The sequence below is a fragment of the Pseudonaja textilis genome, chromosome 2 (genome assembly GCF_049901715.1).
Source record: "Pseudonaja textilis isolate UNSWEBS1 chromosome 2, rPseTex1.2, whole genome shotgun sequence".
In the NCBI taxonomy this organism is placed as follows: Eukaryota; Metazoa; Chordata; class Lepidosauria; order Squamata; family Elapidae; genus Pseudonaja; species Pseudonaja textilis.
In genome coordinates, this window is record NC_141991.1 from 233054087 (window position 1) to 233074024 (window position 19938).

At 37.6% G+C, this 19938-nt stretch overlaps 2 long non-coding RNA genes across 5 annotated transcripts in view; one reads left to right on the plus strand and one right to left on the minus strand.

Annotated features, from left to right (window-relative positions):
* Positions 1-19938, minus strand: part of LOC148127414 (uncharacterized) — a 148696-nt gene that overhangs the window by 96301 nt on the left and 32457 nt on the right. The gene's annotated exons all lie outside the window — the stretch shown is intronic.
* Positions 1-19938, plus strand: part of LOC148127415 (uncharacterized) — a 37280-nt gene that overhangs the window by 13731 nt on the left and 3611 nt on the right. Inside the window, exon 1 of one of the 4 annotated variants that reach the window (XR_015742369.1) lies at positions 12097-12442. The exons of the other annotated variants lie outside the window; for them this stretch is intronic. This is a non-coding gene — a long non-coding RNA (uncharacterized LOC148127415). Of the gene's footprint in view, positions 1-12096; positions 12443-19938 lie in introns of those variants that run through there. 4 annotated transcript variants of the gene reach the window in all.

The following is a 19938-nucleotide window of genomic DNA, read 5'->3' on the forward strand; positions in this document are numbered from 1 at the left end:
TTCAAGTCACTCTTGACACCTGACAAAGCTTTGCATTTATCTCAGCAAAAAGGAGCAAGTCTAAAATCCAATTATTTCTAAGATTCTTTTGGCTAAGTTGTTGATATAATTTCAGCACAGAGGTTTTCTTTATTTTAATGTAAAAAATATTTGCTGCTTTGAAAACCATTAATAGGAAAATCAAACCTATAGTATTTTAATAAGAGAATGCTATAAACATATACAATAAGTATTGATAAAGTAATTACTGCACAATTCTTATGAAAAGTGAGAGTTGGGCTGCCCTACATATAATCTGACACCAAGAAGTCAAGTTAAGCAGCTTGAAAAAAAAAATCAAGAGGGAATTTTATTAAGAAAAGTGCATTAACATCCACAAAGAAAATTGAGAATTTTACATGACTGGCTGTTGACATAAGTCCTTCATCAGAATGAACAAATACACAGCAGGGATGTTTTTTAAAAGATCAGTACTATAACCTATACCTGTTTAAGCTCTGGTTCTAATCTAAATACTCTCATTTACTTTTTAAAATATATTTATTGGTTTAAAATATTTGCTTTCAGCATTCCCACAAAGAAATTTCTATGCACACATCACTCTTTCAAACACACACTCACTTTGACGGGTCTATCTATCTACTTAAAAATCGTTCGAGTGGGTGAGATATTAACTTTAAGTGGGTTGTGCATAAATGAAAGAATCTTTTGGTGAGGGATAGAATTTACCTTTAAAGATGTGGTGGTAAAAAAAAATCTGCTTTTTTATTTTGACTTTTAAGAAGTAGCTTTATTTAAAATAATTTTTTTTAAAGATATTGCTTCCAGTTCATGCCATAGCTTGTCTGACTTCAGTCACTGGATACTGTTCATTTTTAAAATTGGGACCAAATTCCCTCTGGCATTCCTGTGGGGCAATCTGTCCCATACTAGAAAGGAATGCCCTTGAACGACTTCTAAAAGGCATGGATCATCCCATTTACAAATCCTTCAAGGTTCCACACAGGTGACTCCACACCTTTAGGACATTTTCATTCCCACTGAAAATGTTTGGGTCAGACATTTCCAGGTAAAAGGGAATAAAACTGAACACTTGATGAAGTCCATAAGCAGATTAATTTACCACAGGCAGCAAATTGCCTCCATGCTATCTTCTAGGGCAGGGGTGTCAAACCAAGGCCGGAGTGGGGGGATCTGGCCCATGAGGTACTTAGATCTAGCCCATTGGGCCACCCTGGAAACAGCAGAGCCTGTGGTGGCTCTGCCAGTGAAAATGGAGCTGGCAGAGGGTTGCAGGATGCCATTGCAGCCAAAAATTGAGGTCGGGAGATCTGTTTTCACTAGCAGAGTGCTCAGGCCACCACAGGCACCCCCAACATGAGTGACATTGAGCTGGCCACACCCACCCTGGCCATAGCCCCCCCAGCCCCCTGAGATCAAACACAACTCTGATGCAGCCCTCAATGAAATTGAGTTTGACACCCCTGTTCTAGGGAAATGAATTGATAATGGTGCTCAGACAGATCAAATCCAAATGTTTTGTTTCCAACATGTTATAATTAGGTGTTGTCACAGCTGTATTTTTGTGTCAGGAAGTAATTTATTAGGTCTGATTTGGGTGTGGAGAGCTCAACATTCCTGCAGCAGTTGGATAGAATTCCAGCCATAAAACAATGCCAGTAATCCACTGTAATATAAGAATAGCAAATCTGATTGTTTGCTGATCAGTAACAGTACAATTTGTGTGCCTATATTTGGCTAGAATAATGGTACAGTATAGAATGCAATGTTAATATTTATTGTGGATAAAGACATGCCCAGTTTCTAAGGTTGCTTCAGATTGGTTTGTTGTGCACACACTCCAGTCCTGAAGACAATCCCTTGGAATGTGGAGAATGTGTGTTCAAACCAGGTCCAACTTATTTTACAATATCTGTCTTTATTCTAGTATATTTGATTAACACAGCAAAAGACCGGTATGAATTAAACAGCCTTTATTTCATCAAAAGAAAGAAAATGGAAATAAAAAAATTGAAGCATATTATAATTATAATTAAATAATTACAGCCTCGGAAATGTCCAGAAATGAACAATCTTCCTTTTAAAAATGCAAAAATGCACTCCTTCTCTGAAAGCTCTATTTTTGGCATGTAGAATTAAATTTAGATAATTCCTAGGGTTGCAAATTGCCCAAGCTCCTTGGAGGTGAAATATCAATAGATTTATTTTTTGAAAATTACAAGACAGTGACCCATATATTCTTCTTTAAACCTTTCTTAAGACAAAGTATGTTAAAGAAACAGAACTACAGAACTACAAAAAGATTAGAAATAGAATCCTTGTGATTGTCCATATAACTGTAAATGCTTGACCAGCAAATTTAATTGGCAGGTAAATCTCTTGATTGCTATCACCAATGTAATATTACAGGTTCAATTAAACACATACTTCATTTTAAATCGGATTTTATAAAAATATGATAGCAATAAAGATTATGTTATAATGTTATAAATGAATAATATTGTTTTCTCATTTCGTTCCCTTTTTCTCATTCCTCTTTTCTATCCTATTTATGTACTTATGTTAGATAGATTTCCTGGTTTCTATCTCCTAGTTCTAAAGTCTGATATATGTATATCATTCATGTAGTTTAAATTAAATTTTGCTTTAAATTTGCTATAGTTTTACCCCTTTTTATATCTCTAGTCATTCCCCTGAACTTGACCATTCAAAATCCCAGTTATCTGCATCGCTAATTGGAAGCTGCTGGCACGGCAGGTCTCTTTAAAAAAAATAGTGGGTTGTAGAGGCACAAGCATGTCTGATAGTTCACATCCTTTTTTCTTCAGTGTAGTCTATGCAAATTATAGTCATGATTTCTAAATTGGCATTATGCCTATCAATTAGCATGCAGACTTTAATGCAAATTATGTTTCTTCTTTTGGGCTGAGTTTTTCTTATAGCCAAGTTAGATCTTAGCAGTTTCCACAGTCAAGATGCTATCTTAGTGCTATCTGAATCCAAGAGAGCAATTGCTTTTTAAAAACAAAAACTTGCCAAAAACAACAACAAAAGAATGGTAACACACATAACCATTTCATGAATTAAAGGTCTGCAGTCAGGAGACTGCACAAAGTTTAATAAAGAATTCTATTCTATTCTAAAAATAAAATAATGAATCTTAGTTCTATTCTAAAAATAAAATAATGAGTCCTCTTTGAATTTTGTAATCTTCCATTGCCTTTAGAAAATCTTTTTTTTAAGGAGGTCAAGATATTCCGAGTAGGTCACCCTGCCCATTTCACTCTACTCAACCTGTTAAGCAGATTCAGGCAAGAAATATTGATTGTCCTGAGATCACCCAGAAACATAGATGAGAGGCAATATATATCTGGATCTCCTCAGCCCTATCTAATTCTTGTATCATCTTGGATTGATTATTTCAATGCTCTAAATCCAGCCAGAATACTAAAACATGTCTGTACCAGAAACCTCTTAGCATGACAGCCTCCTGCTGATGAATCCCAGATATCTCTGGTGGTTCACTCTTTTCACAGGGCAGCGTCTCATGCAATATACTTCATCATATCCCAATCTTCTTTGTGAGAGTTTCTCAAGAAGACATTTCTTTAAGTCTCTTCACTGAACCTCTGACAGGATCATGTCTCTACCAAAAGCGAAACAGAAATCCCACTGTTTAACTGACTATCCATTTGCTTAAATGCTAACCAAAAAAAGAGCTAAAAATGTAATCAGTCTGACTGTCTGAGGGAAGATCAAGATCTTTGTGTTAGATAAGCTTTGGCAGGGTTAGATATTGTAAGGAATGATATCCATTCCACAGACACAAAAAAAGATTTGAATGTATTTTCAGCTGTATCACCTGGCTCTTCAAACAGGTCCATGCTCTCTGCTCTGTTCTCCCAATTCTTTTCTTCTTGTTCAGCCTGTCCTTCCCAGAATTATTACATAGTTTTAATAGTATCAAGCTATCCAAGAATGGCATTCCACATTCCTTTGGTAAACATGTGTGCAAAAAAATCACATTTGCAAAGTAACACAAGTTTAAAGCTCTACGTCATAGAGGTAGATTTTCATAGCTGTTATTCACTGGTAAAATGACTCCCAGGTTGCACTATGTGAGTCGAGGACTTTGCGATTACATTTTAGTAGCTATGCTGACCTTGCCTACTTCTTTAGAGCAAATATGAAATTAACCTGGGAAAGAGAAAGGCATTGCTTAATACTCTCTGAAGCTAAAATCCTTTCCACCTTCCTTCCCATCTGGACACTTCTATTCTTCAAGTTGTTGAAAGAACTAAAAATAGTCACATGCCATTTGCACAGCATATTTGGAGGGTAGATGCTTACAAAAACTTCCTGTATTACAAGACAAAAGATGAGATTTGTGTTTCAGCATTTCAATATGAAAGAGGTTCTTTGCTCTTTTTTCCATTTTCTTTTAGAGGAAACAACAGTGTGTATCTTAAACATAGGCAGCAGTTAGCAGGTGAGTACCTGAACATAATGGCATTTTCTGAAATTCTTGTGCTGCTGGCTAATTTAGAAATTGTAGGACAGATACCAAACCAGGAAGGAGTTAAAGGGGCTGCCAGGAGTGAAATAAACAAGATCATCTTTATTAAAATTGTCCTATTATTACTTACAATTGCTTACCAAGGATCCTCCCTAATCTGCTGGGCTGAGCCCAAGTGGCATAGATGTTCTCTGGAATTTTTCATTAAGGCAAATTTTGTTAGGCAAATGTTATAGCCCAACTCTCTCTTGCCCTCTACCTCCAAATTGTTTAGTTTAGCATCAGCAAGGAAAAGTTACATATTAATGAGGGTTAAGTGTCTGGTAGGTATTGGATACCTTCTACACAAAAGAGGAAAATAAGTGTGTAATTAGGGTTAGAGCAAAAGTTTGTTATCTCACACCTTGCAAAAATAAATAAGAGCTGGCTTGTCTAAGCAGCCTCTCCTTCAGGTGTTAATTGAAAAATGTAGGTCAATCACAGGACAAATGGTGGCCTGGCGTAATGTGTAGGCAAATTGTTTGAATGTCTTTTAGGATCTGATCTGGTCAAAGACATGTTGCTGTTTTAGGCTGTAAACAAAATAATGCCTTCTCCATCAATGTACCCAAACAGACTGGACACTGACTGTAATTAAATTCTTCTTCAACTCAGACTATGAGACAAGACGCTCCATTGATCCTGAATGCAGTACTCTAATTTAAGAGATGCAAGGCAGGCCAAAATCTTGCTACATCCTCCCAGACTCACTGGGCCTAATGCCAATTCGTTGGATTGCCAACTGCTCCTATTCTGGAATTCTGATTCCACACATTCCAACATTAACAATAGGTACAGGTCTGTGGTTTGTTGGACAGTGAGAAAGTAGGTATTGCAAAAAGCTGGCTAATACAGATGGCATCCATCAACAGGCTTAAGAATAAGTACTTTATAAAATATGGCTACGGGGAATACTAATATGTATTCTGTATTTCCATCATGATTCTATAACAGTGCAAAAATATGCTGCAGCTTTAACCTAATGTAATGTTATCCCACCCAAAAGACATAAGCCAGTGTCTGCTTAGTGTATACTTCAGAATAGAACCATGTCTGAAATATGCAATCTGCCAGTACAAGTAACAGCTTGCAGGATATGTCTAGATTTAAGCTCTTTTTACTACTGAATTTATACAAGCGTAAAGACTGAATTTATAAGGGTGTGCCATAACACCTTTTTTTAACTTTCAAAGAGGAAATCCATGTGAATAATTAGAACAAGCATTTCTTATGCTCACTATAAATGGCCATCAGATGTATTTAAACATCCATCTTCCCTTCTGGGAATTGTGGGATTTGTCTTAATAGCCCTAATTATAGGCAAAAAAGAGGCACCTCACCAGGCACAGTGAAGCAAGTTTAAAGGCCAGTGGGCAGATTTGAAATTTTGAGAGCATGTTATATTTCTTACAAAATGTCAGCCATGGGAAAGAAGTCTGCACACACAAAGCCTGTCACTTGAGGGTGGCCAGTAGCAAAACACAACTTTCCTGAAGACAAACTTAGTAAATTGCTATCTGCCAACCTCTCTTGCAGTACAGGATTGTTGAAGATACTGGTCTAGAAAGCTGGAGACTCTGAGTTCTAATCCTGTTTTAGGCTTGAAGCCATCTGGATAACTTGGGCTAGTCATTCCATGTCAGCCCTATGAAGGAAGCAATGGAAAACCACTTCCAAAAATGTTGCCAAGAAAACAGACTTTTCTACGCAGTTTTCAGCAGCCAAGGCTGATTTAAAGGTAGTATTTCTGGATAGGTGTATATTTCCAAACAAAACAGTTTGGGCCTAGAGGCAAACTTGTGATTAGAAAGAATGGTAATTTGTTTTATTTATTTGGTTTCATTTGTAACATGCCAGCTTTTATTTAATTACAAGAATGTGAAAAAGTACAATTTATGGGACAGGTTTCATATTGTTGGTCTGGGTATTTCCATGAAATCCCTATGATAAATTAGGAGGATGCAGTATCAATCCATATAAAGGAAAACTGCTGTACTAGAAATTCCACTACATGATCATCTAAACTACTGTGATTTATGGCTAGTGTCTAAAAATTAAATGAACCTCATCAAGAGTTTAATAAGTACTCATTGTAGCCACCATCAGCCTGCCAAAGCATTCACAGGACATGACCCTTTAAGCTGCATGTTTAGCAGTGATTTGAAAAGTGTTTTATACATATGATAAAGTATAAATCCTATTTTTGGCTGTTCATTGAGGGCAAGAGAAGTTTCCAAAAATTGACTAATCCTTCAAATTCATTTCTAATTTAGAGTGAAAAGAGTCATTTTGTTTAACTCTTCCGTTCTTCCCCTGAGATTCTTTCCTTGTTAACTTCATGATGTAATGAGACTTATTTAGCTGTACTATAGTCTTAAATTCAGAAATTCAAGAACAATGTTGACAAACGTTTCTCAATTTGGAAAAATCTATGAAGACTGAAGATGTGTTTAAGAAGTTTAATCTCATGAGGTCAGAGTTTTAAAAAGGGGTTTATCCCAGAAAGAAGAAAATACAGTTATACTAAATGTACTTAATTTGACACATTTCCACTGAAATCAATAACACTTAACTTTTGCTTAATAAAGTTTCAGTTGAGGCAGAAATGTGAAAATTAATAAAAAATGGGAGAACAACTAAGCAGATAACTAAAAAAAGATAGATAAACCTAATAATAGACCCTATTAATGTTAAAACCAGTTATTAATGGGTTAGTTTAATTATAAATTAAGTGGGTTCCTTAAAAAATTCAGAACCTGAATAAAAAACAGAGGAAAAATCCATATTGGAGTTTTCTGTTGTGCACCCTAAAAATATAGTTACAATTTTCAGGCTTCATTGTTTATACTCATTGGCTGTGTTCACAATTGACTGTAGCCTTGTCCAACTTCAGTTCATGTGGTTGGTGTATGGTGTTGTGGATCTCAAAAATTGGGTTGCATGAATAGAGATGATGAAAAGTTGATCCTTTGCTTTTTGCAAAACAAAATAACATAATTGCTTCACTTTGGGGTTGAACTGTGCTCTGATCCCAGTTCCAGAAATTTCTCTTCAGAAGAGACATAGGAGGACCTATGGAACAGTTCTTGACCATAGAAGGCTCTGAAGAACCTGCACTGGACTAATTAAAAAACTCAACAAACCAAACCAAACTAAACCATTCTTTTTATGAGACTCCATTGGTTCTTCTCTAGGCAGCCTTCACAGTGTGATGGAGATCTTCCAGTAAAGCCCCTGTGGTAGCAGAGGGGCAAAGGCTACCTCACATCTTCAACTCCCTACCCATGTTTTTAAAGATAGATTTAAGCATTCCTTCAGAAGAGTGGTGAAATCATGTTTAAATGTAGCTCATACAACAGCAGGACAATCGGGGCAGGGGTGGGATTGTTTGGTTCAATGGGATATCTCCCTCCCATTTCACCCTGCTGCTCCTGCAGAATCCCACCTCTGCCAAAATATGGTAACTATTTTTAAACAGAAGTTTGGTACTCTACTGAAAGTAGAGTAGAACCATGTTGAAAAACAGCGGATGGGTGTCTTGGAAGATGTGCCCTGAAGTGCCCCCCCCCCAAAAAAAGCTGGCTTTCTCCCAGTTTATCTCATGTCCTTCCCAAGTTTGGCTAGTGGCTGTTCAGACTGATCCAGATCTCTGAACTGTGGATTAGCTTGGAAACCAGGACTGGTGACAGTGGTGGCACATGGCGAAGCCAGACTCTTAACAGAATAACAGAGTTGGAAGGGACCTTCCAACCTCCTGCTCAATCAGAAAACTCTATACCATTTCAATCAAAGGTTGTCCAATCTCTTCTTAAAAATTCCACCCAAAACCTTTGGAGGCAAGTCGTTTCACTGATTAATTATTGTAATTGTCAGAAAATTTCTCCTTAGTTCTAGGTTGCTTCTTTCCATGATTAGTTTTCATCCATTGCTTCTTGTTTGCCTTTGGGTGATTTGGCAAATAGCTTGAGTCCAACTTCTTTATGGTAACCCTTAGTTATTAGAACACTACTGTCATGTCCCCTGTAGTCCTTCTTTTCATTAGACTAGATGCCCAGTTCCTGCAATCATACATTTTAGCTTTCAGTCCCCTAATCATCTTTGTTGCTTCTACTGCCCTAAGTTGAATGTCCTTGGAAGACAATGCCAGGGATTGGATGGGGTCTATGTATGTGAGCTTTAAGTTTTAGGATTATGATTGGACTCCACTTACAGCAAAACTAACTTCTTAAAGAGGAAAATGCTATTTTAATACCAGCTGTAGTAAAGATAAGTTTAAATAGCCTCAAATACAAGTTGAGAATGAGCTAGACAATGTCATGGCAGAGAAAAGAGATTGCTGGATTATGTTTGTGTTATGGTTAGGTACAAGTGGGAAAAGGGCCTCTTGGACAGAATTATTTATTTTCATTTTTCTTTGACAAATATGAAAATCTGGACTTGTTGTGGACATTACAATATAAATAAGCCAGAAAATAGAGGTGGAGTAAGTTATGCAATATGCTTTCAGATCTGACAGTACTGCATAAAAACTGAGGAATGTTCATATACGGAGAGAGATGGGCAAGTTATGTCTAAGTATTTCATTACCTGAGTATATTATTAAGATAAATTGAGGACCTTCTCCTTCCAGCTTCTCCTTCTCCTTCAATGCCCATCAACTTAAGGCAGCATGATTAGTGTCTAGGGACTAAAGGCATCCATATCCCTGGAGGAAACAGATAGCCTATCCTTTTGATAACGATTCAATGGCCTCTTTCTTAGTGCATAAATGGAATAGTAATGGAATACTATTATAATCAGCAACCTGTTCCTAATTCCTGAATTCCCTAATACAGAAAGATGCATTTTATACTTTCATTTTATTTTTTCTAAGAAAGTGATTCTGCCCAGATTGCTAAATGGCTAATTCTCCTTCCCTACTTCACCTTTTTTTAAAAAAAATAGAAAAGGAAGATGTTTTTAATTAGAAAAGAATAAGTGAATTGTTTTCCAGCTTCAGTCCAACGCACTTCAATTGGGACATGGACAAAGTTTGTATGTACCTTGGCATAAATTGTAGCAGTCCCTGGAATGTAAATCACAAGCTAATGAAAAAAGCCAGATGACCCATATTAAAAATATATCAGTCAGAGAAAGAAGAAACAGTTAAAAGTTCCCTCTTCCCTAGCCATGAATGTAACATAGGGCCAGGAGCTTTTTCAATTTTCCAATGAAGAAATTGTATGGATTTATTCAGTAACTCAAAAATTTCCCCACTGATTAGAATCACTAAAGCTGGCAGTATTAAAGGTTAAAGGACCACATTCCAGAACCAAGAAGCTTTTCCATGGTTACATTACTAACATTTTCTCAATTAAATCCAGTGGATATGCATGAAACACTGAATCCCAGATAGGCTGCACATTAAACATTAAAATGTGATTGTGGATCACTTTTTTTGTGGATGAGTATCCTATACACCTAAAATTTATCTCTGTAATGTTGGATGGATAACTGAACTGAGTAACAGGAATATGATGCCCATGTAGCCCTATGTCCCCCGAAACAAGTTAATGAACATTTGAAGGGGAAGCAGCAAGCAGTTAAAATAGAATTACTAGACTTGAGTTGCAGATCACAGGATAGCCACTAGATATCAGCAAAGAAAGGTTCTTCAATTTCTTTGCTGCCATCTAATGGTTGTAGAGATTTTTTACAACCCAGGTTTAAAAGCCTAAATCCTACAGCACAGGGGAAAGCCACCATACAATGTTTTTTATCTTGTAGTCACTGCTTACTTGGAGGAACTTATCTTTAAACTTTAAACAGCTGGAATATACTGTGTTTTAAAGTAACAGTTATCCATCTTTTTCTTGGAAGTGTTACAGTGCTATTCTGTCTTGTTATTATTTCCCCCCCTCCAAAAAATTGGGTTCAGCTTTCAACTGACATTGCTTCATTTGTTATACTCTTGGGTAGCAGTTTGCTGCGCATGGTCTGGAATACTGAATTGAAGTGGTGTTGTATTCCAATACATTGTGTAAGAAAACACAGGGTTTCCTTTTAAATTATAATTTTGTTTTCTTTTTTCTGTGTTTCTTGAAAGTCAAAGTCTCCCAGCCTTCCTCACTTTTCCAAGAACTCCAGTGCAACACATCTGGAAAACTTAAAGTCTTGGGGAAGGTTGCAGTAGCTGAGTTTTTCCCATTCAGAGGCCCAATCATTTGATATAGTTTTGTGAAATCTGGATGCATTTCTAAACTTATGTGAAGAAAATCTCTTACTTGTTCCAAAAGATGCAAAACAAAACAAAGATAAAACAAAACACACTTCAAATTTTTGGTAGATGTTTATTCCTTCAGTGGAGATCTTTTAAAAACATTCTGTTTTCTGTTAATATAGGGGCGGGGAAGAAAACTGTGAAGCAATTACATACAAAAGTATACCAGATGCAAACAGAGAAGTGCAACATGGCTTGCCATGTTTTTCAAATTAGTTTAATTTCTTCATCAGTAAGAAACAAAGAGGTATGTTGTAGTTCCAGCATCCCCTAAGGTGAACTTATTGAACCAACAAGGAAAAAGTAATAAAAGATGAGGCAAAAGATTGTATTCTCCAAAAACAGAAGAAAAAAAAAGGCACAGGAAAATAAAAGAAACAGACATGGAATTAAGAATTGCACCAAGTATCATACCAAGGATGATGTCCAGCAATAGTTCAAGAAGTCAAGCTTTCAGAAAAATTCATCACTTGGGCTCACTATTTCCTTTATAACTTCTACCCTCTTTCCTGGAGCAAACAAATCCTTCCAGTGTTTGTGATCGGCACTGCCACAAAAATTCCCTGTGCTAATGCCAAACAACCTTTTTATGGTTACCTTAGTCAAATTGCCTTGCAATTCAGAATAAGGCATTTGGACAAGTTGTCATTCTAAATATTAGAATTGCTGTCTACTATGGCTCTACTCTTTTTCTGAGGACACTTTACAGTATTATGTCTAGAGATCATGCTGACTAAAAGTGAAGGAACAGCCCTTGCTAGAGAATATACTGCTGAATAATTGGACTTCTGGAAAATATATTTCTAAAGTAGTACACTGTCCTCTTGTAAAAGGACAATGGTCATAATACTGTTGTCCTGGATGCAGAGTAGGGGCTAACAATTAATGCTAACATACATTCATCTTTTGAAATAAAAGCTAGATTTATTAGAAAAGACATGAGGATACAAAAGCCCTATTTTTCTTTAAACGGCATCTTGAAGAAAGGAAATTAACGTGAAGGGCAGAGAAAAACTGTTTGGTTTGTCTCCTACACACAGTGACTAACATTTGGCCAGGTGAGAAACAGACACAAGAGGCAGTGTGTGAATACCCTTCTCCTAATCTAATCCTGGCCATTTGCCCTAATTGTTGCAAGGCTCGTTGATTTAAAGAGATGATCGAATCTCCATCAACCATATAGTCTAGTATTGCATAACTAATTAGGCTAAAATTAGGTGGTTTATGATTCAGTGTGTTGTGTAATCATAGGCAGTTAGTTCCCAGGGAAATTTAACATTCTGAAAGTTGGAGAAAATGGTGAGATTCTCTGGAGGACTATACATTTTGGGGTCTTGCTCTGAAGAGTGCTCACTCTTGATTTGAGAGTGTTTTCAGATTAAGTCTATAGCTTCATTTCTTCATCCTGGGCACTACTTGCAAGACTGGTTTACCCAGTTCTTTTCCTTCCCCCTGGTTCCATATGTAAAATAAAATACAGTAAATTTGGTACACATGTAAACACATAAACTCCAATCCAAATCTTTGTGGATTCAAGTATCTTGTCAGAGTCTTGGAAAGAACTTGCTGACCATGAGATACCAGGCACAAAGCAAGGAATTTCTGAGGTGAGTATGGCTTCCAGCATCCCTCACATTGGTCATGTTGACTGGCCTGCTGGGACTTCTAATTCAGCAATATTTGAAATGCTACAGTGTCAGTCTTATGAGTTAGATCAAATAGGAAACAAGGGTAGATGAGCTAATACTAGTCTATTGTGAGATTTCATTAACAGTATCTTGCAAGTCTGAAAATACATTTCTCCTTATGCAGTTAGAGAGAGTCCCTCCTGAGCCACTTGCCCTTCCTACTGTGGGCTAAGATGCCTCTTATCAGACTGTACTCTTGGCTGAATCTCTTCTCCCTGTCTCCCAAGGTCATTCCCACATTACATGCAGGCCTTCTATCTCTGATTCAAGTTGACATAACTCAAACTCAAATTTATACCACTGAAGCACTGGCCCCTCAGCATTCACTTATTGTTGATATAAGTCTCTGGAAGATAAAAAGTACTTTTCCCAAGCATCAAAATATAGTTTGCATGACAATCTCCCCCCATATGGTTTACCTAAACCATAAACCAATCATCTGGATAAATTTTCACATTATGGTAGAAAAGTCCTTGTGGCTACCCAAGTTATAGTTCAATGGGTTGAACCAGGTTATTGTTCAATATGTTGGACCAAGACAACTACAGAACTGCTCATAATATTACCTAAAATCCATGTCACCCAGCCAGCATTATCTAAACTGCTACTTATTTTTCCTCTTTCCTTCCTTCCATCCTTCCTCAGTAACCTTAATTTCAAAGCTGGCAGCCATATACCAATAGTTCATAGCTACAGGCAATGATGTCTTTCCTCACCATTAGAATTAAGTTATACACTAAAGTTGTGTCATTCTATCATACTTTGTTGTCTTCCTCTGGAATCTCTTGCCTTAGGTTCTGATTGGCTGGTGTTGGGGAGTGGTGGATGAGCTGAGATTTAAAATGGGTGGAAATGGAAGTAGGTTTTGTGAGGCTATCTAGGGCAGTAGGCTTGCCTCCTTTCAAGTTAAATGAATAACCTCGGTTCCTGTTTGCCAAACTTTCAAGAGTTCTGGCAGATGTTCATAAACTGAGTGAACCTTGGAATGAAATCTCAGTTCAGAAGAGTTTGGAGTTCTGAAGTAAATATTGTGCTCAGCTCCAGTTGTGACATAAGGATGATAGAGTGAAACCAGGATACCAAAAGATAAATACCCACACTACTTGTTGAACTTGCCAGCAATTTACCCTTTTCCTATCTTTCTTTCTTTCCTTTCCTCTGCTTTCTAAACAGAACTGGTAAATCAAATACTGCATTGCCTATGCAATGTGCAATGTTGAGGTCTGTCACATTGAATACTGGCCATCTGTCATGCAGAGTGGCTTGTCAGAGGCTTAATAAACTTCTTCATTTTGCTGGCTGCCTGAAAGTACAAATGTGCTAATGTATGGGTGTGCACGTGTGAAGCCCCTGGCGGGCAGCCACCATAAATACATGGCTGGTGAGTTATGTTTGGCTTGTTGGATCACAAGCTGTATGAGCCAAAATCAGAATTTTGGGGTGGGGGGTTCTCATTCCCTCTTGTGAATGTATTTCTTCATGAGAACTGCCACTTTTTGCAACTGGAAAAAAGGCACCTGTTCATGTCCTTGTGTTCATTTTAACAAGTATTGACCAGCTCTACCACTTGCAAACAAGCTTAGGGAAGAGTTTTGAGGGAGGTGCGCAGCTGAGTGGCAATTTTGGAATATCCTTGGCTGAGTTCAACAAATAAGCATCATGGCCACTTCTTGGATTTGAAAAATGTAGGAAATGTCAGGATTGTAGCTTAACCAAAAAAACCATCAGCATTGGATCATATCTGGAATTCTGCATCCAGTTTTGGTTACCACATTACAAAAAGAATGTTGAGACAAAAAGTGCAGAGAAGAGCAACTAAGATGATTAAAGACCTGGAGACTAAAACTTATGAAAAATGGCTACAGGAATTGGGCATGACTAGTCAAGAGAAAAGAAGGAATAGGGGTGGCATGATAGCAGTATTCTAGTATTTGAGGGTCTGCCACAAAGAAGAGGGGGTCGACTTATTTTTCAAAGTACCAGAGGGCAGGACAAGAAACAATGGATGGAAACTCATCAAGGAGAGAAGCAACCTGGAATTAAAGAGAAACTTCTGAACACTGAGAACAATTAACCAGTGGAACAGTTTGCCTTCAGGAGTTGTGGATGCTTCATCACTAGAGGTTTTTAAGAAGAGACTGGGCAGCCACTTGTCTGAAATGGGGTAGGGTCTCCTGCTTGAGCAAGGGGTTGGAATGGAAGACCTCCAGGATTCCTTCAAGCTCTATTCTGAATTGAAAAAAATTGAAAAATCATCATCATCACCATCTTCATCAATATTTGTAGATCTCAAGATCTTAAAATTGAAGTCAAAACCGAGATAACCCTAAAACAAAAAGCCTTGGATGATACTTAGAAAATCTGCACATTGACAAAATTTCCATTTGTCAATTACAAAAGGCGGCACTGCTTGGAACCACACATATACTATGCCAATATATTATGACATTTCAGGTTCTTGGAAAGAATTTGATACATATGAAGGCCAACACCAGCTAAAGGACTGGCAGCTGGAACCTTGTATTGTTGTGAACCATGGGTGTCAAACTCGCGGCATCACGTTACCGTCACGTGATGTTTCATGACATTTTTCCCATTCACAGAGCTGGGGTGGGTGTGGCCTGTGCATGATTCATTCAGCCCGTGGGCCACCAGTTTGACACCCCTGTTGTGAACAGAGAAATAGATTAACTAATAATTAATTTATTAATAGAAAGAACTAGAGAAAATCACAAACAACCTGACAATAGAAGTAGAAAAACTATGTCAAAAAAGAGAAAGCATCAAAGGTAATATTAATAGTAACAGGGTACATCTTCGGTGCAATTCCAAAACATTTGGAGTAGCACTTGAACACCATTGGCATTGATAAAATAACAGATAACAGATAATCAGAATTGGAAGAGACCATGTAGGTCATTTAATCCAACCCTTTCCAAGCGGGAGACCCTACACCATTTCTGACAAATGGCAGTCCAATCTCTTCTTGAAAGTCTCAAGTGATGATGCTCCCACAACTTCTAAAGGCAAGCTCTTCCATTGGTTGATTGTTCTCACTGTCAGAAAGTTTCTCCTTATTTCCAGGTTAAATCTCTCCTTGTTCAATTTTCATCCATTATTCCTTGTCTGGCCTTCGGGTGCTTTAGAAAATAGCTTGACTGTCAGTTGCAAAAAGCAGCTTTACATGGAACAGCTTACATCCTATGATGTGCTTTATCCCAAGAGCTTGGGATGGTCTCGATGGATGGTCAAAAATGTCAAATTCAGTCTAAAGATCTGGTTGACTGGGCAACCAACCATAATAATGAAAATATAAGCTAGGAACAAAAATGGCAAACCATTTTGACATAGCCATGAAATCACCTGGAGTAAAACAACTTGAAGGAGACTTTATCATAGAGAAAGAAACTGAGCAAGGAATGGAAATCCTAACCTTTTCTCTATATTGTCTTTCCTGACCTCTCACTTTCTGTTCCTCTCAACCAGTGGTGGTATTCTACCAGTTCGGCCTGGTTCGGACGAATTGGGGGTAAAAAATGCTATCATTCAACCGAATTGGTAGTAAAAAAAACAGCACCTGGTTCAACCGAACCAGTATTTCTTTTTTTCTCTCCTCCCAACGATCAGCTATTTCAACAATCAGCTGTGCCGTGATCCCCCTTGCTGTCTTACTGCTTCACCCAGGAGGCTTCCCTGAAGCCCAGGAGGCAAAAAATAGAGTGGGGGTGTGTGTGCAAAAGAAAGAAGCCACCCCCACCCAGTCACATGGCCATATCCACCTAGCCACTCCCACCTAGCCACACCCACAGAACCAGTAGTAAAAATATGTATAACCCACCCCTGTTCTCAACATTCTCTCCTTCCCACAGTGCACCTGACCTGTCCCTTCTGTTTCCTTTCTAGCCTTATTCCTTGCCCCGACCCACTGCCTCGCCACTCTCAAGGCCAAAGTTGAATTGGTGGGGAGGGACCGATTCTTATAGACAGGAATTCTGTTTTGGTATTGCAAGTTCAAATAAGTATTCTGCTGAATTATTGAGTTCAGGTGACCTATAAGAAACCAAGTATTAAACCAGAATAGGCTTCTCTCTTGTTATGTGAACCAAAAATTTTGGACTAAAACTGCTCTCAGCTATGACAATGGAGCTGATAGAATCTGTATTCCAAACAACTGATAAACATACACCAAGAAAAAGAACCACTATTCCCTTATTTTTAGCATCATAAAGTTACATCACAGCTTTGCTGTGTGATGGACATTTCTATCCATGTTCTTCAATAAGAGGCAGCTATCCATGGGCTACAGTCTATATTCAACCTCTGGTCAATTTTTATGACTTGACTTAAAGATTTGCACCACTGAAATAGCAAAAAACAAACAAAACCTGATTTTTATCTTTTTTTTCTCTCTTAAAAATAAGGGACAGAATGGATATGTTAGGCCTCTGAGAACATTCTACATTTAATTGTCCTATAAATTCCCTAACTATCATAAAACATGCTGAACATTTCAACACCACCCATTTCAACGAAATCATTAAATCATCAGCCACAATCCCTGCAATCTTTAAAGTTGGGAGAAAAAATACAGAATGAAACTTCTATCTGCAAAATTATGATCTGTCCCTGTGTTACAATGTGAAGTAGGTAAGTGAAAGGAGTTGAGTCTATTTAGATCCCCCTGCTTTTCTGTGAAGATAAATGGTTTTTGTAGATAGTCTTCCTTGTCTCTGTAGCACATGAACACCTTGAAATAGATTTGAAACCTGCAGTTTAAAATTATCCCCTGGCTAACACCTCAAGGCTATGAAATAAAAAGGGAACAAGAAAAAGAGAGCACACAGCTTCAAACCAATATATAAACCGTTCAATGAAGCTCAAGTCAACTTGAGCAAGGCTGGAAACCAACCTACTGCTACTAGCTACGCTATAGATTGGTCCTCAGAGGATGCCACAAACACAGATATTATCACATTCTGGCAATTGCTTTGTTCAGAATTCCTGAGTGAGCTATAAAAGGTTCCCCATCCCTGGCCTACTGGTTTTTCAGTTGTGGGGGAAATCAGTTTTTTACTTGAATGGGGCTGTTTAATATACAAACCTAGGACTTGAATGGGACTGTTTAATATACAAATGTAGGACATATGTCCTACATTTGTATATTAAACAGTCCCATTCAAGTCAAAATTGATTTCCCCCACAACTGAAAAACCAGTAGGCCAGGGATGGACAACCTTTTATGGCTCACTCAGGAATTCTGGGAGTTGAAGTCCATAAATGATAAAAGAGCCAAGTTTCCCTACCCCTGGCTTAGTTTAAGAAATATTCACTGAATATTGAATGTAATACAGACCATAGATTTAGAAGGAATGCTATTCTTGCTTCAAGCTGCTTATAAATATAATTAGAATTTTCAAGTGGTTCAGTATTTGATGTCTTAGATAGGCTTAGGTTTCTAATCTTGGCAACTTTAAGAGTTATGGACTTCAATTCCCAGAATTTCCCAGCCACACATGCTGGCTGGGGACTTTTGGGAGTTGAAGTCCACAAGTCTTAAAGTTGCCAAAGTGGGACACCTTGTCTCAGACTGATGGACTAAAAATATAGAATTCTTTATTGGCCAAGTGTGATTGGACATACAAGGAATTTGACCATTGAATGAATAAATAGTTTCTTTATCAGTATGAATGAATATTGTAAAAAAGTGTTTCCTTTCCAGTTCTCAGGTACATAAGGACCTGACAGAAAAATAATTTCCCCCTAGTCAGTTTCAAAGTTCCTAGTATGATAAAAAATAAATCTTCTTTTAAGACAAGGTCAAATGCAGATGACCTTTATTGACCCACATGTATAGTTTTCTTGGCAATAATACATTTGAAGTTTGCAACTGCCTTCTTGTGAGAGTTCGATTGTTGGATTTTTGTGGGTTTTATTTGGCCTTAGGATTGTAGTATTTGATACACATTTAAGAGAAACAGTAATCCAAATCTACCCCAACAATTAGCTTGTGGTATGATAGTGTCATTCTATATACTCAGAATATCTTTATTTCCTTCTTTGCTATGTTGACTAAAATGTAACATTTACATTTCAAAATATTAATTGGAGGATTTTGCTAAAACAGTGTTTAGAATTCAATCTTCTTAAGTAGATCACTCACACAGAAGTATCAGAATAAACCATTACGTGCAGGAATGAATGTGTTTCCACAGTCACTTTTTTCAGCTGAATTTCACTCTTTGAATTTGTGCATGAGTTTCCAAATCTAGTCTGTATGTCTATCTCTATCATTGTGCAATCAGTTATATATAGAAGTGATGCTGATTTTGAGTAGGTTTAGTCTACTGTATAATGAGCAAGTTTAGATCTAACCCAATAATGATAATGTTGGGGAGGAGAACTTGTAGCTATACTACTTAAGCATATTCTGTTTCAAAAGTTTCTCAAATAAATGTTTTAAATAATTAAACATTTCCATAAGTAGAAATCCCACTTCTCCTACACTATTTAGCTTCTATATTCACAAGGGAAAATATTATTTAAAATGCTGCGATGTTTCTATACCAGGGATGTCAAACTCAAGGCCCAGATCCGGCCTGTGGGGTACTTCATTCTGGCCAATGGGGATGCCCTGGAAACAGTGAAGGACTGGGCCATGGTGCCTCTGCCAGTGAAAGCAGACCTCCCAAGCTCAGGTACCCATAGGCATCCCTGACACGAGTGACATCGAGCTGACCATTCCCACCCCATCCCCCCGAGGTCAAACACAACCCTGATGCAGCCCTCGATGAAATTGAGTTTGACACCCCTGGTCTATACCTTTCATGATCGAAATAGTGCTGGCAATTGAGGAACAGAATGATGCAAGTAACGGTATTCACTGATATAATCTATGGGAATAAAAGTTAGACTTTGAAGAAGTAGGATAGGAGTAGTATTGGTGTTTTTGAAGTTTGGTATTGAAAAAGACTCCTGAAAATACTGTGGATAGCCAAGGAAACAAAACAATGGATCATCAAACACATCAACCCAAACTTCTCACTTAAGGCGCAAATGACCTCTCAATTTATCCTATCTCAGATACATTATGCAAGGATAAAGTTCTTTAATGCTGGGAAAGGTGGAAGGCAATATAAACAGAGGACAATCAGCAGCAGGATGGATGGAGTTTGTTATAGTGGATGTACTTTTGGAAGATCTGAAAGATCAGATTAGAGTCAGATCATCGAGGATAAACTATATCTATATGGTTCCTAAAAATTGTCTCTGGGTGGCATATATGCTGTATGAGCACAATTGAGAATATCCCAAATAGGACAGATTGTTAGTTGCTTTGCCTTGTTTCAGATCTTTTACTCAATGCAATTCCTCTGGAGAGCATCTTTCTTCTAAATATGATTCTTCTTGTGGAATTT